The following is a 26,614-nucleotide window of genomic DNA, read 5'->3' on the forward strand; positions in this document are numbered from 1 at the left end:
ATGATTATAGGAAAACACGTGTAATTTGCAATTCAAACAGTCTTTAATCTTAAAAGAATTTCCATGGGTGGAAGAAATGGCGCACAAGTCCCCTAGCTCTGTCCCTCGCATAGCCCACCACTTGCTCAAGGGATCTTAACTCATAAAGGAGGAGTGCTGTACAGCTTTAAAATGACTTCATTCCCATATTTACATATTTTTAATAGGGCTATGATGAATCTCCTTCCGCTTGACTCCTATTTTGAGCTGTGATATTTTAATCTCCATTCTTGCTGCAACTTAGCAGATGAATGTGCAGTGTGACAGAGCTCAGAGGAAATAGTATAAATAAAGCAAAGTGGAGCTATGACATCTCACATTTTATAGCTTTTTTATTGTAGCCAAAGCATAAACAGAGCACAGCTGTGTTATACTTACCGCTGTGAGCACTCCCTCAATCCTCACCCCCTATTGCTTTTAAAAAGACAGTGCTCTTATTCAGAAAGCTTCGGCTGTGGGTAGCATGGCTGCACCGGTGGCAGCCTCTACCCCAAACCTCTACCTTTGACTCACTTCTCCTCTTCCAGATGTAGATTTGTGGAGTTCCACATCATTCCTCTGACTGAAAACCAATATGCCAACAGCAGCCCATCCTGTACTGTAGCAGAAGCACCCTGTTCCTACCTATTGGAAAATGGCTCCACAGCCAAAGCTGTAATTTTCACTCCTCAACAGACACACTGCACCCAAATAATTCACAAACACTCTCTTAACAGGAGACACACAACTAGCTGGAAGTATTCAAAATAGTGCGCTCTCTTAATGAAAGTCCCTTTTAGAATGCCGAAGTTGTATTTTTCACTTTCAAATTAACTCTTAGTCATGTTTGGGTGAAAGTTGTAAATGCCAGAAGGGTCAAATACAGTGAGAGTGAGAAGAGTGGTATCGACCTGTGCAAAATCACTCCACGTGCTAAAACAGTCGTCAGGTTTTAGGGTTTCTCAGGCTGGTTACATATTTCATTAAGTCCAAAGAAGACAGAGGAAAAGACAAATAGCGAGCACCTTCTACACCCTGACAAATACGCGGTTATATACGCAGGGTTGATTAGTCCAGGACAGACACCTGATCTAAGAGGAGCCAATCAGAATTCTTCCCAGAGACAGTCTATTTAAGTAAAATGGAAAAAACAGTAAGCTATAGAATTCCTGTGCTGTCATCAATGGTGCCGTTTCCTCCAATATGGAGAAATCGCTATTGCAGCAAGAAAAAATTGACATCCAGAGTGACATGGACACAGGAGAGAAGGGTATCGAGCCCTGACGGAGTATGACTCCCTGGTCCCAAGTGTTCCTGAGGCCCATCCAAACTCCTGCCTCCCCCCAGTTTGGTTATTTGCCTTCCTTGTATTCCTTTGCTCAACCAATTCCAGCTTTCTTTTCTTAAGCTGCCTCAAATTGCGTTTTATCACTTACGAAAAAAGAATCCAATTTCACCTTCCAGAAGAAAATTCTTTTTTTCAGTTGGATTAGGATTTATTTCTTTCTTTTTCAAATACCACCACACTATTTATGGGAAGGGAGGAAAACCCTCTGGGCTTGTAGAGGAATGTGTAATGAAATTCAAAAGACACATGCATCCAAGTGAAAAGAATATAGGGGCCCAGTAGCCTATACACCAGTGAAGTGAAATGAGAGACAGGAAGATTGATTTGCATCATCATTAACATGGAAGGAGAAAAGCGGGAGAACACAATGACGGCGAGAACCACCTCCATTGACATACGTCATTGTTTCGAAACAACGGGCCCAACTGGGCTAACACAGGGGCAAAGTTGGTATCCCAAGCTTCCCAGCTATCTATCCGCCCAAAATCGCTCTTCTGCCAAGCTCATTGTCTACCAAGCTGCCAGCCCAGCCCAGGGATCTGATTAGCAATTTGCACTTTTGTGAGAGGATTAACAGAATTCCTTTGTTTTGAGGTCGGATTATCAAACTGCATCTTTAAAGAGGTGTGACCTCATCCGGATTCATAAGCCTGCTCCCTGGAGAATGGCTTGGATTTTTACTCCACGTGTGCAGCATATAATTTCATAAGGGAGTTACTGTCAAAACATGGTACTCATTTCTTGACGTGTGCGAAGAAGCACATTCGTAACGTAAAAAACCTCAGACGCTTTGTGATACTTTAAACTAATCCATCTGGTGGGAAAACAAGGATTTTCAACCCGTTTGGTTCCAGCACTAGTAAATTAGTGTGCATCTAGCTCTCACAGAAGCTGGAGATAAACCCCATTCCCAAACTGAGACTCATGATGACTCTATTTTTAAGAATATTCTGAATCAACACTTACCCTCGAGAAATTTTTTAAAAAGAAAGCAGAACACACACAAGAGTAAACTGAGGCAAACCGAAGAATTTGACGGCTACGGCCCAAATGATAATGATATCGAATTGTTCACACTGCATGGTTTATATATCCAGCTTTACCCAAATATAGAGATGAACGAGGAAAACACAGTAAGAGTTTTGCACTTCTAAGTCTGTTCAGTAGTAGGGAACTCATCAGAAGGAAAGTCCCTGAAGTTTCCACCAAAGTTTGAAACAAGTAAAACATCCAAGGGGGGACATCCATAGGGCAGTATGCAACAGGTTGTGAAAAATTAGCCTTCAGACTTTGCACTAGTGTAATTTTTACTTGAGATGGCCATCACAGATAAAATGCACAAAAGCAATCCGGCCTCCAGAAGGCATGCATCACTGGTGTGAGAACTGTATCCTGGGAAGTACATAAATGCCCATTCAGCTACAAATGGCAAAACGGCAGTCTAGCCACAACTAATGCCCCCAAAGCCAGACACTGCTGAAGGTCAAGCGGCAGCTTTATTCGTTGACAAACTAAGAATCAAAAGTTGATTTTCAGGTGCTTGTCTTGGACAAGCAATGAAAGCATCTTATTTCATAAAGAGGAAACAAGTACATTAAATGTGTTTACTTTAAATATTAATATAGATTGTTACCCCAAAGTTGATAGATTCGGGAATCTGCCTTCAATTTAGGGAACTTTCAATTATAGTAAGAGTGTATTTACTAGGCAAGCCCTCATAAATAAGGTGTCAGGTGTGTTGGTCTGTTTGTAAGCACAATACATACACACAAGACTATTAAATCTATGGTTCTTAATGAGTGGTTGTGTCCGTTAATGAATTCACTTGGAAAATCTTTTTTAGTACAATTGTCATGTACCCCAACTTATAGCCTGTGGGTGGAATGAGGGCATATTTTTCTGAAAAATCTCGACTGGGATTCTGTGAATCCCTCTTAAACAGCCCTCTCTTATATTTGAAAATAGCCCTTCTATCCGCTGCTTGCTAGTCCTGCCTTACTAACTAAATTGAAGTGTCCTTGAAAAGGTGGATCATGTCTCTTAAGAGCCTCCTACAGTGACCTGCAAACAGTTTGGTGTTCAAAAAAGTTGGATAAATAAATTAGAAAGACTTTTGTTTAATGAATAGAGGTATGATAGAAGTTATCAAAGCAGATGAATACTTCAGGGAGAGTAGAAATGAAAAAAAAATAATTTAACAATAACTTGACTTTAACCCTAAAGCTGCCTACACGGAATTCAAGAAGAAAACAATGTGCATTATTTATGCCTTCTCTAGCCATAAATACAGAGCACCAGCCAAAATCAACCTTGAATTATTCATTGACTCAACATATATTTATTGAATGTCTCCATTTGCCAGGAACTATCTTGGGCTCTAGAGTCAGAGCAGTAAACAAAACAGACCAAGCTCCTTGCCCTCGTGCAGCTAATATTCTAGGCAGGAAGATAAAAAATAAACAAGCTAAATGAATAGATAACATTACTATGTTAGTTACAGAAGTGCTAAGGAGAAAAATTAAAGCAAGGGACGATAGAGAGTGTTTAGAGGACTAGTTGAAATTTTAGAGGAGAGGAAAGGGCCTCGCCCAGAAGGAGCCATTTGGGTCAAGACCTAAAGAAAGTGTTGGAATGAGTCACTCAGTATTTATCAGTATGCACAGCAAGAGCACTGCCGGCAGAGGGAACCTTGCAGGGGTGCAAAGGTCCTACGAGGGGCAGGGCCCAGCTTGTTAGAGAAAGAGCAATGGGCAGAGGGAGGGAGGGAGGATAGTAGTAGAAGGACAAGCCAGCAAGGAGAGGGGATGGGGATTGCCTCTGCTCTCTGAGGGTCACAGTAAGGACTTCCCTGAGGAAGAAAGCCATTGGCGTGTCCTGGGCAGAGAAGGACATAATCTGACTATTGTGCTTCACCCATTCAAGGCTCACCCTGGCTGTCATGTGAAAACAGACTGAAGGGGAATAAAGTGAGGAGCCCAATTAGGAGACTTTGGCCACAAACAGAAATGCAGTGGCTTGGACCAGACTGGAAGGTGGAGATGAGAAGAGGTGGTCAGGTCCTGGAAATATTTTGAAGGTAGGGCTGATAGAATTTTACCCAGGGATTAGATGGACTATAAGTGAAAGAGAGGAGTCACGGGTGATGAAAGGTTTGGGGTCTGAGCAACGGGAAGAACGGATCTTCCTTTCCCTGAGCCAGGGAAGACTTCAAGGGGAGCAGGTGTGAGGCGCACATCCAGAGCTCATTTTCATGTGCTAAGTGGAGTGGCCAAGGAGCCGTTTGGGTGTGTGTGTGTGGAGCTCAGGAGAGAGGTTACAAAGTAAAAGGAACTTATATCCTCAGACAAAATTGTCCTAGCTCTGACCACTAAAAGTGGTTGTTTTCAAATGAGTCTTTATTTAAAAGCTATGACACACTGCTATATTTAAAATGAATAACCGACAGGACCTACTATATAGCACAGGGAACTCTGCTCAATATTCTGTAACAACCTAAATGGGAAAAGCATTTGAAAAAGAATAGATACATGTATAGATATGTATATAACTGAATCACTTTGCTGTACACCTAAAACTAACACAACAGGGTAAATCAACTATACTCCTATATAAAAAGTTAAAAATAATAAATAACCAAATAAATAAATAAATAAATACAAGCTATGACAGAATTTGCAGTATTTTTAATAACTGTCTTTCAAAAAGTACAGAAATCTGTATATAGCCATTTGATTTTAATAGAGATAATTCCTTAAAGTTCATCATTTACTGATACACCACAGGCAGCTAAATTCATACTGTCAATGTATGTAACAAATAACAAAGTAATAGCCTTGGTTTGGTGGTCCGATTTGATACATGACTAGTGTTTAGATAATCCAGAAGAACAAACACGTAGTACCATCCGTGGATATGTACGTCTCACTTTTTTTTTAAGGAATGACAAGGAAATGTACACACAAGCTTCTGAGGGACTGCTGATGAGACCTCATGTTGAGCACATTTTAAGTTTCATGTTTTATCTTTAAGATGTATGTAGAATTTTAAAAATGAATTTAAAAGATTAAATGTTTTAAGGTATTTGCTAAATTACCTGACTTTCCCCCAAAATCATTAGGGAAAGTTGACTTTGATAATTGTAAGGTACTTTACAACTAGTATCATCATCATAGCTATCTTTGATTAAGCCCTACTAAGTGGTAGGCATTGTGTATTAGTTTTATACTATATACCAGGCCCTGCATATTGTTTTGTATGTATTAAATCATTTAATCCTAATGTCAATCCTACTTTATTCATAAATATTCCTTACACTAAAGCCAGATGTCTCCTGACAAAAATTTATAGAGAAATTTCTTCTCCTTCAATGTGAAACCAAAAAGCAACAGCGAAGACTAAAACAACATACATAAATATATGGTACTGGAGACAACTGGGAAAGTTGTACTCCTGTGTACTTGTAATTTAACTAGGAAATGCCTATCTGAACAACAATCCTATACCAAATGTCCTGTACCAAAACAAACGTCCCCTACCAGCGAAATGCCATCCATTACAGTGAACTGACAATAATCGGAGTTGCCAGTTAACAAAAATTAAAATAGAAATATTTATTGTAGAAATAAAGAACAAGTAATCTAAAACTCTTGGCTTTTAATAAACAGTAAGGTTTACAGTACAAAATATTGGGGGAGGGGGAATAAGGTAATTTCTTAAAAAACAATAAATCTTTAATCAACTGTTTATCAGATATAAACTGGATGTCCAGAAATAAACTGAAATAAATAGAAAAATATACTTCCACAGTCTTGAGCAGTTCTTCCAAATCCTCCATCCATTTAAGTTGGCAGAGGGTATATCAGTGGTTTATTTGGATATTGTCCACAGTTGTAAATGAGCATCTTTGATGCAGTATTTGGGCACTGGACCATGTAAATGATTATACGGCTATATATTTAATGTAGTAGATGTAAAACTTGGACCCAAGTATCAACTTGAGAAAAGCAGAAAACTCATCAAATACCTTCTCTAAAGTCATCAATGTAAGTAGCCTGCAAACCACGGGGTTGCTGACTACAGCACCTCCATTACCGTGGTCATTCTAGCAACCTTCCACTCTTCTCGTATCTTGTTCATCCTATCGCTGTAGATGCCATCTCTGCAAAAGGAGTGAGAAGCGGCACAAAGCGTGCTTCTGGGTGAGCACACAGTCAGGTGTGGGTTACATGGGTGCTCTATCCCTCACCCTATAAATCCAGAAGAGGTCCTGGTGAAACACACAGGGGAAGACCAACATACTCCTTTGACATCTTTCATACGCCATGAAAGCCGACTCTAATTTCCTTAGAAAGAATATTGAAGTGCCACCTTTTTACCGTCATTTTAAACTAAAGAGGAAAATAGGGCTAACATACATAATCAGTGAAATTAAGTAGGCAAAGTTTATTTCTCCAAATCCTACATCTTTGATGACAAGCTTTTCTTTTTCTTCTGCCACTTCTTTCCCCAGACTGTCTCTAACCACATTAGAGTCCCATTTATTTGTTCAGTGAGGTTGAACTCAAGGTGAACAGCCCACAATTATACTATTCCCTTTGCTTTCCCACTCTCATCAAAATGCACCTACTCTATGTTCTATTAGACAATGCCCAAACCTTAAACTTCCAAGATCACTGCTGCCAAATGATAATACAATCAGTGCCAAAATGCCAGTGGTTAAAGACAGAAATCTGGAATTGCAAGGAAACCTTCAGAGGTAATTAATGCAATCCTTCACTTAAAACTGGAATCGTCTTTGCTATGTCACTATCATCATCTCGGATTTGGGCCAACTCTACAGCCAGAGATCAAAATTCACTTCATTTTGAGGCAACACATCCAACTTTAACTTTCCTCTACTGGTCTCAGTTCTCAAGTTCTACACAGAATAACTTGTGTTTTTCATACCCAGATGCACCCAGCTCTGTGCCCTGAAATACTGATTTCTATGAATCACATCAAGAGACTACCTTCTGCTAAGCTCCTGGTTGGCTTTTGAAATGAGACTCACGAGCAAGAGATCAGAGAGTAAGACAAGCGTGAGGTCAGGGTACGTATTTCTTCAGCTCTCTCCTTGCAGGTGACTTGCAGAGTCTAGAGGTGTATATCCACTCAGGTGGGCCTCTCCACAGAGCTCCCCTCTGCTGGTCCCTCGGGCCTAGAGATGTTATCGACACCCTGCTATGACTACTCCCAGAGTATCAGTCAGTCCTGTTTGATAACATCTTTACTGCATAGAATTTACACGCCATACAATTCACCCATTTTAAGTGTACAAGTCAATGGTCTTTAACATATTCTTAGAGCTGTGCTACCAGCACCACAGGTAATGTTGGAACATTTTCATCACTCTAAAAAGAAGCCCCACACTCATTAGCAGGTCACCCCCCACACACACATTTCTTCCCAACCCCTCAGCACTAAGGCAGTCACTAAATCTACTTTCTGCTTTCATAGATCTGGCTATCTGGACATTTCATATAAATGGAATCAGTATGTGCTCTTTTGTGACTGGGTTTTTTCTTTTAGCTTTATGCTTTCAAAGTTCATCCACGTGGAAGCATGTATCAATACTTCACTTCTTTTTATTGTCAAATAATATTCCATTGTATGAATATACCATGTTTTATTTGTTCATTCATTAGTTGATGGATATTTGGGTTGTCTCCACTTTTTGGCTATTATGAATAATTCTGCAATGAACACTGTGTACACATCTTCATGTGAACATACGTTTGCATTTCTCATGAATTAACCTAAGGAATGGAGTTGCTGAGTCATATGGTAACTCAACCTTTTGAGAAAATGCCATGATCTTCTAAGCAGCTACCCATTTTACATTCCCTTCAGTGATGTATGAGGGTTCCAATTTCTCCATATCCTCACCAACCCTTGTTATTATCTGTATTTTTCATAGTAGCCGTCCTGGTGCATGTGAAGTGGTATCTTATTGTGGTTTGGGTTTTTTTAAAACCCTGGTTTTTTTCCTTCTTTTTAAATAAATTTATCTACTTATTTATTTATTTTTGGCTGCGTTGGGTCTTCATTGCTGCGCACGGGCTTTCTACAACTGTGGCAAGCGGGGGCTACTCTTCGTTGCAGTGAGCGGGCTTCTCATTGTGGTGGCTTCTCCTGTTGCGGAGCACGGGCTCTAGGTGCGAGGGCTTCAGTAGTTGTGGCATGCGGGTTCAGTAGTTGTGGTTCGTGGGCTCTAGAGCACAGGCTCAGTAGTTGTGGTGCATAGGCTTAATTGCTCCGCAGCATGTGGGATCTTCCCAGACCAGGGATCAAACTCATGTCCCCTGCATTGGCAGGCAGATTCTGAACCAATGCACCACCAGGGAAGTCCTTATACCCTGTTTTATATCCTTATAAGGACTACCTTTATTAAATTCTCCTCCAGTCATTTCATTTAAGTCCACCATCTGTTTCCTGACAGACCCTGGATGACACAAAGGCTAATCCTTTTCCATATTTTTGAAGATTGTTCTGAATCCTTTCCAAGTTTTTTTTTTCAGGCTAAACAACTCCTCTTTATATGAACTATTAGTTTCCAGATTATTTATCCCCCTAATTTACCAGCTTTAGACATTAAATTATCAACATCCTTCAAATGATTTTACCCATTAGTGACATGTGTGAACTGACCAGTATACATTGTACCATGTGATTATCTCATTGGTTATGGACATTATATTTCTTCTATCAATGTTGTTAAAGACATCATTATATCTTGTTTCAGCAGCTATGTCCTACTGCTGGCTTACATGGAACATAAAATCAACCGGAATATCTTGACAATGGACTATCAATTCAGATATCCCACAGTTGTAATTGACTGATTGATTTAAAAATTACATGGAGAATTACTTTAACACTATTAAATTTCATCTCTTTAAGTTTTGGCCAACACTGAGCCTATCACTGACTTCTGAGTCACTTGGTCCTGAGCACCAAATGAGATAAAATGGGTTAAAGTGCCAAATATGTCTTTGCCAAAAAAAGGCAATCAAAGTGTTAGTTTCCTCTCTTTCTTACTTCATCAAAGTTCTTAATAAAAATAACAAAGAGGATAAGCCAGTGAATAGAATGAGTGGTACCTGACTACAGACATCTCTTTAGATTGATAACATATACTAATCTATACCCTATACATATGGTTCTTCAATATTAATCCATATTACCAAACTGTCAACCAAACCAATTTCCTTCCTAACTTCTCAAAATTCTATAACATATTATGAAACTACATTTTATAAAAGATGATAACTGATAATAGGGTAGCTCTATTGAGAAGCATTAAGTTAATTTTACATGATTGGCTCTTAGAGAACCCATACTGGCTTCTTGTGAACACTGTTTTCCTTCTAAGTGCTCAGAAACAACTGACATTGTAATGCAATCTAGGATTTTACTGAAATCCTTAAAATATAACGCTTAAAAGATATAAACTTTTCTTCCACTTTAAATTCAGGGTAACATTTACCCCTCTTGAGTCTTCTGACACTGCTTGTCTTCCACGTTTTCAAATTTTACCAACAATGGGTTTTCAAAAATAATGTCTACCACCTCCTTCCTCAATAGCTATGAGTTACTTATGGGCGCTCTGACCATTCAATACTTGAAATCAAAACATCAAAATATGTATCACCCTTGACTGTGCTCCCTTCTGCATCCCCAGCTCCCCACATCCAAACCATCAGCCAGAGCTATTCAAAATACATGAAATCTATACCACTTGGTTACTTCTCACTAACTCCACCACTGTCTCTCTAGTACAAGCCAGAATCACCTCTAACTGAACTACTACGGTGGTCTCCCCACTGATCTCTCTGCTTCCATCTTTGTGACCCTACAGTTGACTCTGCACACGGTAGCCAAAGTAAGTTTTTAAAAATGTGCATCTGACCAACTCACTCCCTCACTTACAACCAGCTTCTCATCACATTTACAATAAAATCCAAAGGATCTGACCCTGCCTTCCTTTCCAGTTTCATCTCCCTAATGCTCTCTCCCACCCTCATCACCCACCACCTGCTTTAACTACACTGGCTTGCTTGCTGTTCCCAGAACTTAACAAGTTCAGTGTTTCTGCTGGGTTCTTCCCTTTGCCATCTCCTCTCCCTAAAGTCTCCCCATAGATCTTCACACGACTTGTCATCCCTCAGGTCTCAGGTATCATCTCCTCAGAGAACTTCCCCTGTCCTCACTATCTAAAATAGCACTCCACAACCTAAATGTTTAACAACAGAGGAATGGATAAAGAAGATGCTGGAAAAAAAAAAAGAAGAAGATGCTGGACATATATACAATGGAATACTACTCAGCCATAAAAGAAAATGAAGTAGTGCCATTTGCAGCAACATGGATGGGCCAAGAGATTGTCATACTGAGTGAAATAAGTCAGGCAGAGAAAGACAAATATCATATGATATCATTTATATGTGGAATCTAAAAGAAGGGTACAAATGAACTTATTTACAAAACAGAAGTAGAGTCACAGATGTAGAAAACAAACCTATGGTTACCAGGGGATAAGACGGGGGGGAGGGATAAATTGGGAGATTGGGATTGACATATATCCACCGCTACATATAAAATAGATAAGTAATAAGAACCTACTATATAGCACAGGGAACTCCACTCAATACTCTGTAATGGCCTATATGGGAAAAGAATCTAAAAAAAGAGTGGATATATGTATATGTATAACTGATTCACTTTGCTGTACACCTGAAACTAACACAACATTGTACATCAACTATACTCCAATGAAAATTTAATAAAATAAAATAAAATAGCACTTCCAGCCCTACTCCTTACTCTACTGTATTTCCTTCATTCAGTTTATCACTTTCTGGAAGTATTGTACATTTATTTGTTTATTTCTATCTTCACCCCTAGAACCTAAGCACTTTCAGAGCATGGCTTTTACTGTTTTGTTCAACAATATGTACTTGGCCATCTATAAGAATAACCAACACACAGTGAGCACTCAAAACAAATTTTTTACGTAAATTGAATGAGAACCCCCAAGGAACGGATGTAACAATATAAATTCTGGAAACCAGGAGAAACACGCAGGGCTGAGGGCAGCTTTGGCAAGTCTTCCAGTCACATGGGCTACAGGAACCCCACAAGACAGCATGGTCTTCATTCACCACCTCCATCAATCAAAAGACCAACAGGTCCAGTCTGAATCTGCTGAGATCAGGGAACCGCAGCAATGAGAGCCTTCAATCTCGAACGTGGGCCGTATTTTTTTCCCTATCTCAGCCACCACTCTCCCAATTATAATAAATGAATAAAGTAGATTGAAGCTAAGGAAAAATAAAGCAAAATTAGAAGCTGGCAAAATGCAAACCCACTGCCTGGGGCTGATGGATGATGACAGCTAGCAGACAAATCCTGTTCCCCATTCTAAATTCTGTCTACTAAACAAATTAGCAAACTCATCAATATCTGCACGGCATTTACCTTCTGCGGCAACAGCTGCTGCAAAATCACGATGCTGACTTTTTGGGTTGTGGTCTTGCTCATGGGACACATTTATAGGCCAAGCAGGGTCAAAGATAACAGAATGACAACCAATATTATAGGAAACGGTGTTGTAAGGGCTTGGAAGATAAACAGCTTGGGAGTCCCCTACTGAGTCTACCACTAGCCCCTGTCCCTCCCCCAATAACTGTTTGCATGATGACATGTGAAAAGTTCATGCTTGTGCTAGTAAGTAACTGTAAAACTTCCAATAAAGACATTAGTGATTAAACAGAAACTTGTGAGATACATAATCTTATATCTGGATTATGTTTTAAAACATGATCTTTTTCACGAAAACTAGTATTCAGTGTGGAAATTATATTTTAAAATGGCAAAAATCTTCTATTCTTCATAAAATTATGATACAATTCTATTTTCTATTGTAGCATAAGAGGAATTTTTTCTCTCATCTTCAAAGAAGAAAGAAGAGATAGGACCAAATACAACATATACAATATAACAAATACATCTTTCCCTAAAAGTTTCAAATGAAAATAGCAAAGGAGGAAAGAAAGGGCTTTTATGATTAAGTTTACAGGCAATGGTTTCCAGGTACTTACATGAAGTTAAGGATGGCAAAATATTCTTTTTTTTTCCTAAATAACTTTTTTGAAAATTTTGTTTTATTTATTTATTTTTATACAGCAGGTTCTTATTAGTTATCTATTTTATACATATTAGTGTATATATGTCAATCCCAATCTCCCAACTCATCCCCCGCCCCCCTTTCCCCACCTGGTGTCCATACGTTTGTTCTCTACATCTGTGTCTCTATTACTGCCTTGCAAACCAGTTCATCTGTACCATTTTTCTAGGTTCCACATATATGTGTTAATACACGATATTTGTCTTTCTCTTTCTGACTTACTTCGCTCTGTATGACAGTCTCTAGGTCCAAAATATTCTTAAAACATCCTGCATTAGGAAAACATAAAACTATGAGTGGTTTAGTTAATGAAACACAATAGTATTTCGGAACTGAGACTCTGACCACCATTAATTAATTAGAGGAAAGGTGACTGGAAGAAAATGGAAGACACAGCATACTGCCTGAGTCTATTGCAAGCATTTTCTCATGAGGGCCCTGAAATTCTTCAAAGTGTGTTTTAACACTTACAACAATAGAAACCCTGCATCTCTCTCTGGTGAATCATGCCCGTTTGTACCAAGTGGCAACAAAGGGTAAAGACATCGCAAGAGAAGGCAAGTCTATACTCACCCGAGAAAGAAAAAGAGAAAGTCATCAAGACCCTTACCGCAGCTGAGACAAGCCAAGACACAAGACAGAGAAGTGCTAGGTACAGATGAGCTTCCCACTCGCCTTCAGCAAATTCTATTGATTTCAATCATCTTGGGCTTGGGCTGCTTCCCAAGCCTTATTTGTGCAGGAACGCCACTCCCACTGGCGTTGCCATTCCTGGCTGACATCTGTTGACTGTCCAGACCAAGCTGAAGAAGTGGCAACTACTGGGGAGAGATGTCAAGGTCCTTGTCATTTTAAGAGGTCTCCCAGAGCAGGTGTGGTTATTCCCACCTCTCCTCTGCTCTCAAGCGTCAGGTACCTACCTTATTAAGGCACTCACCAAGCTGTACAACTAATATTTGTACAAATGGCAGTATCCCCATCAGACTGTGAGAAAACACGTGCAATTCTTTTGGGGACACATCTGGAATGGTAAGTACCTGAAAGAGCTGATCAGTGCTCATTAAGGTGTGAGCAAAAGGGTGTCCTCTTGTTCACATTTCCCTGAAGTTAAAAATGAAGATGAAAACACAGTAGATGTGCATTACGGCAAACAACAAAAAAGGTATTTTTATTTTTTTGCAACCACAATATTCTTACTGGCTTTCTACAGAAGTCTAAAGTATTTTTTTTTCCCAAATTATGACAAACGTTTTCACTAGATGGTGGGCTTCCAGAGGCCAGAGATAATTTTCTCTCCCCTAAAATAAAGCTTGATGACCTCACAGATTCTCAATAAATGCCTATTGATTAATGAGTGTTCTACTAAGGCCAGCTAGATATTGACGATTCTCCCATTTTTCTTCCTGTTACTCACTATACCTTTCCTTAAAGAGAAACTTGTTTTAAATGATCAGGCCCTTTCTTCTTCAGTGAATAAGAGCTTTATCTAAAATGTACCACCACAGGGGTGGGGACTGCAGGGGTATTCACTCAGGCACAGAGGCTGGAGGATGAGAACAGAAAACACAGAACTAGACTTTTTTTAAAAAAGAGCTACTATTCTGTCAGCAGCCTCAGGTCTTTGGAACCCAGAAGCCACCAATCAGTATCTAGTATCAGCCTTCTACAAGGCTTAATCAAAGGAAATTTTAAGAGAAGAGCCATTTTAGAAACAAGAGTATTAATGGTGACTTAAAGAAAGTAGAAATAATTGGCAAAAAAAAAAAAATTATTTCCCTTTTGCTCTCTGATTTCCTGTGTGACTTCAGGTGTACGACAAGTCCTCTGTGCCTGACTTTCCTTATCTATGAAGCTGGTGGGAAAACCACTGAACTCCACTAACTGTCAGTAATTCTAATAGGAATTATGTTAAATATTTCTACATTTTGTGACCCTTAAAATTCCCAGAGGATGGCTAGCATGGTGAAATAATACTATAGCATTCTCCTTATGGAAATAAACCATCAATAATGCGTATTCAGGACTGCTATCTCTTTCATTACCTATTCCAGGGTGCTGGAAAGAAGTAACTTGTGTTATTTTGTGGACCCTGACAAAAGCAGGGCTGGTACCTTGTCATCTCTGCTGGTACCTTGTCACACTCCTGCTTCTAATCTTCCAGAACTCTCAAGCTGAAAACCACTTTCAAACAGGGATTTCCTGGGTACCGTTAGCACTGACATCAAACCTTCAGTTCAAAGGTCACATCTTCTCTCCCACTCCCCTGCCTTCTGGGTCTGGCCTGCCCTCACTGAACGAAATGCCCTCTTTATCTCAAAGAAGTACAGGCTGCTATGAGAAGGAGTCTGGGGAGGGAGGTTACTGACTGCAATTGTTTGGAAGATTCTCATAATTGCAGCAAGGGATCCATCCTCTCGTGTCACCTAAGTTGGAAAATGGGTCAGACATAATGCATTTGGTTAAGTGTCTAAACTGAAAAGGTGCTATTTTATTTTAAATGGCATAGTCTTTACAAAGGCTAAGGTTACTGGTGCAATGCTCTCTCATTTTAAAACGTATCAGGGACATGCCCTCTGAGGGTCAGGCTTTCATTTGCTGATGTTAATTCTCAGCTGCCTGCTTCTCGTCCTTCATTGTACCCTGTGTCTTAGCTGGGCACGCTCCTGATTCCCTGCTACATCCAGACGGTCCATGTAAATAGTGTTTATGTTAAGGAAGTCATGTTCAGTGTGACTGGAGCACACAGAAACTGATGTTGTTGTCACTTTAGATTAAGCTCTTATTTTAGTAAAGGAGGCAATTGGAGCAGGCGGCTGAGTGGCCGAATGAAATATTCAGCTCATTTCATTTAGAGCTGCCTGGTTTCCATTGTTCATGGTGGCAAGTCTAGTTAACCATGTTGGTGCCGGCACGCAGCGGCCCCCGCTCGCTCACGCATCCTCCGGCTAACACTTTTTAAGTCATCCATCAACACACCTAGAAGTAATCAGGTGAACAATGTAGGCACAGTCATCCCTGGATGCACCTCTGTGAACTCCTGTCCATTTGTGTGCTCAAAATGGATGCTTTCAAGGTGTGCGCAGAGTCTGCCTCAATTTTCAGGTACAGCTGGAAGATGGGTGAACACAAAGATACGTAGGACACCGGGTTTTTGTGAGTCAGCTAAACTTTTAAAATGTAATTAATGTGTTTACCAAAGGAAGAGGTTGGGCTTAACTCCTTGAAACATGTTAACTACTGCCCTGAGACAAGGAGCTGTTGAAAACACAGGTAGACACCACTGTCCCAAAACAATGCACTAGCTACGTAAATTATTGTTTGAAACTTACTATTTGGAAGCACTTAGGTATAGAGAGCCTTCATAGTACTTTGCTACTTTCCTGGGAGTGCTAATTGTGTTCTGGCCATATTTTGGAATTTGAAGCACCTGTTCAGAGACTCTCCTACCATGACAATATAATCCAATCCCACCAAAAAGTCGGCTTTCTCTTTCCTTCTCTCTCTCCCCATCTCTCTCGCTCTCTTTCTCTCCCCCACCTCCATCCTTCCTTTTTCTTTTTGACAACTTACACCAGAAAAGGTGGTTGCAGGAAATGATAAAGTAAATATTATTTTCATACATCAAATTCCTGGTTAAGTTTTTCACCCATAAAAAAAATGCTCTATAGATGAATGATTTCATCACTTCAAGACCCTGAGAAGGTAGAAACTCTTCTTTGCTACAACTTACAACAACTTTGCTACAACTTATATAGCTACAATATTATAGATATTACTTAATGTCCATATAAAGTACCAGTCATCACTGAACAAAAATAACTAATTGTTATTATGGAGACCCATTCAACTCCAAAAACACAGTGAGTGACAAATACATAGTAGGCTCTATGCTGGGCTAAAAGTAACCCTTAACTTCATGGTATCTAAATATTTAACAACTCTTCTGTGGATCCAGGTTTTGTGGGGACTGAGAGCTTATACAATTTCAGAAGAGAATACAAATTAAAATGTTTAATTTAACATGAAAGTGAATATTTATTTACAGTGGAAAAATCCCAACAAATTATCACTTTAAAATGCTAAGAAATATCACAAACATCACAAAATCTGGGAAAAAAACACAATATTCATCTTAACTAGCTCCCCAACCACACCTCTCTAATGCTTTTCCCCTACAGTTGTTGGCTACATACTCTGATTGCCTCTTTGTAAATATCACTTTCTATAGAGAAAATGGAAAGATAATCCATTCTTTTATCTAGTATGTTTACTCAAATTGTTTTTTTAACTATTCACAATTGGGATTCAGAAAACATGCAACTGCACAACACAAGATACTTGCTGCCTGCATTACTGCTACAAGTTTCTGCCCTAAACACACAGATATTTGAGAAATTCTATTTATGTAATATTCATCAAAAAAGAAAAAATTACATGATGCATTAATAATAGCATGAACTGCATTAGTCATTAAATTCCTAACAGGAGAGAACCTCTATTGTGACTGGGCACTCATACAAACCATAGCCTCTATTTATAACATTATACATCTAATAACAAGAAAGTTTTCCACAGAGTAGCTTCTGGCTCTGTATGTTTCAAAACTAGTTGCATTAGGTATCAGCACTGCAGGGACGTGTCCACAGGACAATACGGCCTCCGGTTCCTCACCTGTCACAAGGCTCTAGTAAATTGGCAAAGTGGAACATCATCAATAGCTCCACCACTACACGTGGAAGTTTGCAAAGAACATACCTATATCCCACTTAATTTAAAATCACTGTATCCCCAGCGTGACTCCCCACCACCTCCACCAAAACAAAGTCATGACCTCTCCAATGCCACTGCAAAACAGAAAAGGAATGGAGGGAGGTTACAGTGAAGGCACTGGTCATAAATGATTGCAGTTAAAATAGCTTAGATTGCAAATTTTACAAAATATATGATTATTTGAACACATTGCCTACAGGGTCTCTGAACTTGGGAAAGAACTCAAAGGAGTGAAGGACCCTGAAGCTTAGTTTTGCCTCTGGTGAAATAATTTACTTCTTTTCTGGTGGAACAAATGTTTTTTAAATAGTAAATATCAGATGTTTGTCAATAATTGTGATTATAAATATCTATTAAAAGGATCTTATTTTAAGACACAGTGAGTACAATTGGTAATTAACAATAATTGAAGAATTCAGAAACCATACAAAAGAATATTTGGAGCAAATTTTGTTTTTGGAATTATAAAACTGTTAGCAACCATCTTCTAAAAAATCAAAGCCCTTCTGCAGCTAAAGTATAAAGAAAATGTGGAATTAAACAAAAATGTTTAAACTGTCACATATTTCAGCAGCTAAAATACAAGATAATTGTTGAGAAGAGCGTGCTGAGGTAGCCACTGGCAGGAAGACTGTGGAAATACACATTTGAAACCTTGTTTTCCAAAGAGCCTATGGAAATAAATAAGAGAAGAAAGTAATTCCAAAATTTAATTTTGATGGAATTTTCTCCTGTGCTGACTCTCAGAAACATACAAATTGTAATCTAATAATACATTATCTCTAAAAATTGCACAAAGCTTGTGTGTGTTGTATAAATAGGTACAGCATATTTCTCCACTAAACAAAATATTAAATCAAAATAGTCTATGCACTCATAATGTAAGAAAAGTTTTCTATATTTTTTAATATGAGGTTTTCATATTGAGTTCATCCATTTGGATTATCTTTGAATATGCATTAGAAAGATACTAATTCTGTGCACTCATATTGACTAAAAAGATAAAACATAAACTTGGAGTCCAACTGTCAGTTCTTAAATCCAATCCATAACTCAGCATATTTGTGAAAGTAACTAAACTTACCGAAGTTTTTACTGACTCCTCAAACTTCTCATTAAGAGTTTAAGGGAAAATTGGTCTTAGATTTAGGAATCAAATTCCAGTTGAAACTTCGGAGGTGGATATCCCAATCTCTAAAGTGGGCGAAAGGATCTGCTTATTAGTTTTTTAAATTTCCATGTCTTTCTATTTTGTTTCTTTTCTTCCTTCCTCCTCCTTTACTTTCTTGAAACCATAGGAACTGGGTGGTGCTGCCACAAGAATTCTTAGCAAATGAAATGTGAATTATAAAAAAAATTTCAAGACATCAAGTTTCTGAGGGAGGTAGAAGAAGAAATAAGACCTTTTAGAAAGTAGCTGAGCAAGAGCAAAACTAAAGCCAAAGCACAAACCCTCAATGGTTAGAAGTAGACGTTAATGCACAGAACCAATTATAGTCAACTCAAAGTCAACAATAGGGAACGTTCAAAATCATTCCAATACATATACCAACAGACCAAATTTGTACCTGCCAAGTCTAGTTTCCTGTTTCACTTCTCCGGTCTCTTAATCTAAACAGACAAAATGCTTCATTGTAATAGTATTGCTACCCCAAATATATCCTAAATTGCATTGGCTATAAAGAATAAAATGGCCCACATCACATACAGGTAACACACACACACACACACACACACACGCATTTTGATGAGTGTTTTGCAAGCTGTAGATTGCCAGAGGTTCAAATAAAGTATGCAACAGAAATGAAACTTATTATCAAACCAAATATTTTAACAGGAAAATGACATAAATGTCATTGTCTAAACCAGGAGTATGGCCTGTGATCCAGCTCACTACCTATGAAATAAGAATGGTTTAATGAATGAACATTTATAATCAATATGATGATAGAGAACATTAACACTAAACTACAATTAAGTGAAATGTCTCCCCTCCCAAAAAAGGATTCAATTATTTCTCATTATAAGACTTCTATTATTAAAAATTTCCTCAAAAAAAATTTCCTCAATTATTACTATTATATTTTGAACCATGTCAATAAAAATTTTGTGGAAATTTTTTTCCTCTCTTGAGGTACTTACATAATATCCTCAATTTCGCCTACTAGCCTACAAAGCCTAAAATATTTACTATCTGGTCCTTATAAGAAAAAGTTTGCTGACACCTGGTCTAAAACAATCTAGTCTACAAAATTGTTTTAGCCTCATATATTTCTAGTTTTTATAATATAGATATGTATGCACGCACTTAGAGTGTATAGTAATGACTGCTCTCATAAAAGACTCATGACTACCTCCTAATGCTTCCTAAATCACTACCAGGAAAAAACCACAATCACTACCCCTGAAAAACAGATTCCTATGGAGAGCTCACAATAACAGATCACATTTATCTCACCTTATAGAAAAATGAAAAGGAGGTACTGATTTTACCCAATAATTTAGTTTAAAAAAATTAAAACTATAATGTTCAATGCTAGTGGAAGTGTAGACAAGAAAACCCATGTCTACACTAACTACAGCAGTGCTAAATGGCACAGTCTATCTGGAAAGCAATTTGGTAACAGATAACAAAATGCATTAAAATACTTACACACTTTGATATAGTAAATCAACTTTTGTAAATCCAAAAATGTGAAAACATACATACACATAAAGATGTTCAATAAACTGTTACTTTCAACAGTGACCTGACTCTAGCATTTTTTTTTCTGTTAACAGCCTTACTATTCATCAAGTTATAGAAGGGAGAAATCTTGGCACTATCCTTTCCCTCACACCAACAGAGCCAATAATTTCTCCCCCTTAGTCTTCCACATCTTTTCCTACTTCATCTCTACAGCTACAATCTTGGTTTAAGAATCTGTCATCCCTCTTCTGGATTCCTTCAATATCATCTTGGGACTAGATCTGAAAAGTGAGGCCTAAGCTTATACAATTTGGGGGCTCTTTAAAGAAAAACAAGGTAAAATTGTGGATACAAAATGTGTGTTACCAATGCTACCCAACATGAAGAGAAGCATAACAGAGGGGTAGGAAATATTATAGAAAGAGGAAGCACTCCTAACAAACTGAAGTTAAAAACTCATACTCTTGGCAAATTTTATAAAAACACAGGACCACAAGAACACGTTTTACAGTCTCCCCCAAAATATTGCTAAAGGCCCATGCAAGCCAAGTGGTTTTTATTTAGGCTTTATTTCAGCTTCTTGGTGTATCTCACTCCTTACCAAACCCTTCGCTCCTGAGCGTCGCAGTTTTTAAGCTGTCCATCCAATCATATTGCTGATAAACAATTTTTCTAAAATGAAATTCTAAACATATCCCTTCCCTACTTGAAAATCTTTCTTGCCAGTAGTATAATTGGTACAAATCCTTCCATGATATCACCTCCACTACTTCTCCAACCTCATTTTCTGTGGTTCCAGACGTGCTGCAATATTTACAGTTCCTTCTGATGTTATTTCAGCAGATGTTCTTTCCTCTAACTGAAGTGTATTTTCTTCTCTTTTCTGGCTAACAGATTTCTTCTAATGTTTCTGTCCCAACTTACATGTTAAAGTCTTCCCGGACCTGACAATAGAGTTGATAGCAAGTTCTTTGGCCCACTCTCCTCCAGTATTATACTTATGACCTATTATAAGGACTCATCCGTGGTGTGTTTCCCCTGATAAATTAAAATCTCCTTCAAGGCAGAAACCCTGTCCTAGCCATCTTTATCTCCCAAGTGCCTGCCTTAAGTGCTCAGTAATCCTTAGCTGAACAAATGAATGAAAAAGGAAGAGAAGTAAATATATCAAAAGATTACTGTTATTGCTTTTGGTCATTGGTATTGTTAGTAATTTTTTACCCTTATTTTAAAATATTTTTGCTGTGTGGCTGTATTTGTTTTATAATGGGAAATCTAATTTATAATAAAATATTTCTTTGAGGCTTACTCTAATTTTCATTAGATCTGCTATCTAATTCTCTTAAAATTCTGCATACTTGTGCCAGGTTTATTTACATGGCCAACAGTCTACTTTACTTGAAATCATGTTTAGATTCCTGTACACAATTAGCTAAATAAATATCATTAGTGCAGCTTCATTAAAGTGTATTTTTCTTAAATATTTCTCAGTACACATACTTCTCAGTAAGTGAGCATCTATTAGAGTTTTGGCAAGGAAAAGCTTATAATGGACTTATTTCCATAGGTATATATTTCATGCACTAACTGAAAGGAATAATAAAAATGTTTTGCCATCTGGAATAGAACAGTGCTAAATACTACAAGACTCAAATTATGTTCATATGCATGAAGCCACGTTACCAAATCACTATTACAATTTCTATCTTCCACATAGGATGCACTAAAGAATTGCTTTTATGAAGAAAATATCCAAAATACTCTGATAATTCGCCTAAATATAATCCTCATTGAAGCTGAACGTATTTTATCCTTTTTTTAGTAAAACTATCATTATCACTATCCAGTATATGCCTGCAGGAACTTTATAGCAAACATTTTATTCTTTTTCCTTTGCATTCTTTAAATATTTTGTTTTATTACACATTGTTTAAATATGCTCTACATAGAGTAGACCATGTACACACAGCATATTTAGATATGAATACAGGTCAAGAACACCAAAAATGCAAACCACAGGCCATAGGAATAACATCACCGAACTCACATTGACACCACTTTAGTAGTTTCAGAGCCAGTTGAATTCTTCATAATCTATACCTCTAGTTCAGGTATAACTTCATTTTCCAGCCTATGGTATGTTGGTATTAGACTGAACCTCTCCACAAACATGTTCCTGTTCCTCCTTTGTGTTAAGACGTTATTCTGAGTTCTTGTGATAGTATGATCTAAGTCTGAACTCCTTTGCTGTGTGGATCCAGGCCCCAGCCAGTCTGGTTTGGTTGTTTAAAGGAATAACAGCGTTCTCCTCATTGCACAGGGCTGCATGCAAGAGTCACCTGAGATGAAGTGCAGTACAGCAGAAAGAACGTAACTTTAAAATCACACCATCATTGTGTGGAGTCCCCACAATGGCATTTCAAGGTCTGTGTGACATTCAAGTTATTGAGCCTCTTTGAACCCTGGTGTTATGGGTTGAATTGTGTCCCATCCCCAAATTCACATGTTGAAGTCCTAACTCCCAGTATCTCAGAGTGTAACATTTAAAAATAGGGTCATTGCAGATATAATTAGTTATGTTAAGATGAGGTCATTAGTGTGGGCCCTATTCCTATAGAACTGGTGTTCTTAGAAAAAAGGGAAACTTGAACATAGAGCAGACATTCAGAGAGGAAAGACAGTGTGAAGAGACACGGAGAAGACGCCATCCACAAGCCAAGGAGAGGGGCCCAGAGCAGATCCTTCCTTCACAGCCCTCAGAAAGAACCAACCCTGCCAATACCTTGACTTCAGACTCCTATCCTACAGAACTGTGAGACAATACATTTCTATTATTTAAGCCACCCCATTTGTAGTACTTTGTTACAGCAGCCCTAGCAAACTAATACACCTGGTTTCCTCAAATGTCAAATCCTTAATATAAAGGATGCAGCGCCATTCTAAGGGTTAAAAATCACATCATAGATACTCAAAAGAGGGCAGGCAATATTTTTTATCATATAGGGTATAATATTTGAAGTATTTTATTTCATTTCCTTGAATCTTGCTTCTTTCTCCATTCAGTCAGCCAAGTTGCTATACTCTACACTCAATTTTCATAAGAAAATTGTTGGCAGAGCAGGGAAGCATGGGGGAAGGAAGAATGTCAATTATTGGTTTTCGAGTTTCAAAAGCCTAAGACGCTCTGAGAAATTAGAATGATTCTCATGCATTGGAAACAGACTTAGAAGAGATCCTCCTATTTACTTACTAAGCTAAGAGCAGATCTAGACACCTCTGAGTGGAGAATAAGGTAGTCAAGGCATGTACGGACATTAGTGCATCTAGAAGCCAAGTTGGGGGTGGGTGGCTGAAACTTTACCCTCTCCCCACCACCCTAACTCTTCCTAGTGGGGCTAGAATGACCAGATATTAGACTGCAAGATTCAACTGAGGCACCTTCATTGAACAGGCATGAAATCCCAAAGTAAAGGGCTAGATCAAAATCCAGATTAAAAAAAAAAATCATAAGAACTGGTTGGATGGTTCTAAAAGCCAACCAGAGAATGTAAAGGATCAAAAGGATAGAGGAGAGGAAAAGCGTTGTGAAATGGTTCTTGGATTGAGCTGCTGCCCTATGGCAAGTCCCACCTCACCCCAAGCAAGAGGGATGGAAGGGACTATTTTCTCTCTCAAATCTTTAGAGAGGCTTCAAAGGAATAATTTAGACAGGCTGGACTTTGGGAAACTCAATGGACTGCAGACTGGCTCCCACCTTGGAAATCGGGAGGACAAGAGGGTCAGGCTAGGAGCAGCTCTGGAATTTTAGAAGTACCCTCAACCCCTCCTGCCCTTGGAGGTTCATGAGATGCATGTTTTCATGAAGCTGGTGTGGGCCAGGGATGAGAGAGCCAGACTGAAGCCCAAGATGACCATCGCGAAGTGTTCCTGATACACTAAATAGGAGTTCCTGTGGGATGGATTAGCTGAAGACTAGGAGCTGTGTGGGCAGTGGACAGCTGAAGGAGAAGCCCTGTCCAAGTCAGGAGAGTTGAAGACAAATGGGTCCAGCAAGGGAAGCAACCAAAGTCCCCCCAAAGTGGCCAAGTAACTATCAGTTTTAAACATCTGCCAGGCCCAGAAAGCTGAAGCCAGCTTAACATAGTACCAGGTCATGCAAGAAACAACCCTAAAGACACTCTTCCCTTTCCTTCCCATGTTCCAACCCCTAAGGATTCAGCAATAGCAGCTAGCAAATGGGGGCGGAGGTGACAGAGAGAGAAAGAAAACAGCACACCCTCTCCCACTGCAATAGCCCAACCCACAAAATGGGCCTCAGAGAGAGGAGGAGAGATGATTTGATCTTACATGCACTTTGAAGCTACAATTATGGTCTGAGATTGGACATTCTAATTTCTGAATGTCTGTGATTTAAAGTGTGGATAGAAATTTTTTTTAATCTAAGGGTAATCCCTATTAGGTATGGAGCCTACGCGAGACCTAAATTTCATCCAGAGGCATGGGAATACCCACCCCATTCCCCAGTTCATTTTAAAGAAACAACAAGAAAAAAAGTAAACGATTTCCTAAGTTGTGCTTGTTCGAAGTACTGTTACAGAGAGAAATCCCAAATATGTTGGTGGGAGATAATGGAGGGTGGAAAGGATTTTCTTTCTTGGATGGAGTCTGGACCTTGGAAATGACCGAGTGATATGTCCAGGTAGATGGACCTGACCAGATTTGCCAAGGACCTCCCACAATAGCATGCCTCAGAAGCAAAAGAACAAGGACCACGTGCTTCAGAGTGGCATGCAAGGAGCAAAGAGCTTTATGCCACCCCAGAGAGTTTCTTCCAGTTTAGCAGGAGCACACCCTCATGTGCCCAGGAAGTATCTGGAAGAAGCCAAGAGAGGGAGAGAAGACCCTCGAAGGAGGACCAAAGTGTGCCTCAGCAATGGCTCACAAGTACTGACAAAGGATGAGAGGACAAACATGACTCATAGAGAGATGACAGCCTAGGAGCAGATATGTCACCCCTCACCCTCAAAACCTTACCTAGAATTAGGATGCAACCTCCAATTGAGTCCACATGGTTAAATGAAGGGTTAAAATATAATTTAGATTTAACTATAGAAGAATAAATAGAATTTAGATTTAACTATAGAAGAAGAGATTTAACTATAGAAGTGTGCAAGTTACATTTCTTGCACACTCAGTGTGTAGACACATACTTGCCACATGCGGGGAAGCTTGTCCAAGACTTCCAAGGATCCTCTTAAAGTGTGTCTTTACACTGTGAACTGATTAACAAGCCTAGAAGAGAATTAGAGCTAAGTCACTTAGAGGCAGATTCACGGTGTGAGGAAGTTGACTCTCAAATCTTAGCTGTTTGGGGAAATGGCAGAAGATTGTGATAAACTGAACCTGACAGAATACACAACATCCACTACCACAGAACTCTTAAATTCCATCTAGAAAGTTACAGAAGCATCAGCAGAAGGAAAGAAAATAAAATGAATCAGCTTGTTTGGTTTGATTTTGAAAATCAAATGCTCCAAAGCCCAGAAGAAAACATAGAAAAGAGTAGGCATAGTAGGGAACTTAAGGTTCCTATCCTAAAAACTTGGAATTTTTAAAAGCATCAAACCTGTTTCTAATGAGAGAAGACAAAGAAATCCAAGTAAGGGAATAGATTGTGACAGGGGTGCTACTTTAGAGAGACTATTCAAGGAAAAATCCTCTCCGATAAGGTGACTTATGAGCAGAGAGGAGGATAAAGAGAGTAAGCCAGATGGAGGAACTTTCCAGGCCAAGGGAATAGCAAGCACAAAGGTCCTGTGGTGAGAGCCTGCTGAGCATGTGCAGGAACAGCAAAAAGGCCACTGTGGCTGCAGCATGATACGTCAGGGGGAGACAAGTAGGACATGAATGGTGTTGGAAAAGGCCCAGGAAAGGCTCTGAATTTTAAACTAGAAGCCATTAGAAGGTTGTGTTTTTCTTTAATCAAACATTTTAGTTTGACATCATTGTAGATTTTCATGCATTTGTCAGAAGTAATACAGAGAAATCCCCTGTATCTTTTACCCTGTTTCCCCCAATGGTAACATCTTGCAAAGTTATAGTACAATATCAAAACCAAGATATTGACATTGATAGTTAAGATACAGAACATTTCCATCACCATAAGAGTCCCTCAGTTTGCCTTTTTATAGCCCTCCCATCCTATCTCCTTCTTAAACCCTGGAAACCACTAATGTACAAATTCTATAATTTTGTTATTTCAAGAATATTATACAAACAAAATTATATGAGCAACACAATTCTCTGGAGATTCATCCAGGTTGGTGTGTGTATCAATAGTTCGTTCAGTCATATTGCTGACTAGTGTTCTATGTCTGGATCATTTAACTATTCGCTCATTGAAGGGCACTGCTTTCTTTCTAGTTTGAGGTTATTATAAGTAAAGCTGCTATAAACATTTGTATACATGTTTTTGTGTGAGCATAAGTTTTCCTTTCTCTGAGATAAATGCCCAGGAGAGCAATTGCTGGGTTTTATGGTGGTTGTATGTAAAGTTTTCTTTAAA

General features: G+C 38.8%; 1 protein-coding gene across 8 annotated transcripts in view; it reads right to left on the reverse strand.

Moving 5' to 3' along the window:
* The window catches only part of SOX5 (SRY-box transcription factor 5), a 989,998-nt gene that overhangs the window by 830,788 nt on the left and 132,596 nt on the right, over positions 1 to 26,614 (reverse strand). For 3 of the 8 annotated variants that reach the window (XM_060024443.2, XM_060024442.2, XM_060024444.2), the window contains exon 2: positions 25,260 to 25,341. The exons of the other annotated variants lie outside the window; for them this stretch is intronic. The gene's annotated coding sequence lies outside the window, so the exon portion shown is untranslated. The remainder of the gene's footprint in view (positions 1 to 25,259; positions 25,342 to 26,614) is intronic. 8 annotated transcript variants of the gene reach the window in all.

Source organism: Delphinus delphis, chromosome 11 (genome assembly GCF_949987515.2).
Source record: "Delphinus delphis chromosome 11, mDelDel1.2, whole genome shotgun sequence".
Lineage (NCBI taxonomy): Eukaryota > Metazoa > Chordata > Mammalia > Artiodactyla > Delphinidae > Delphinus > Delphinus delphis.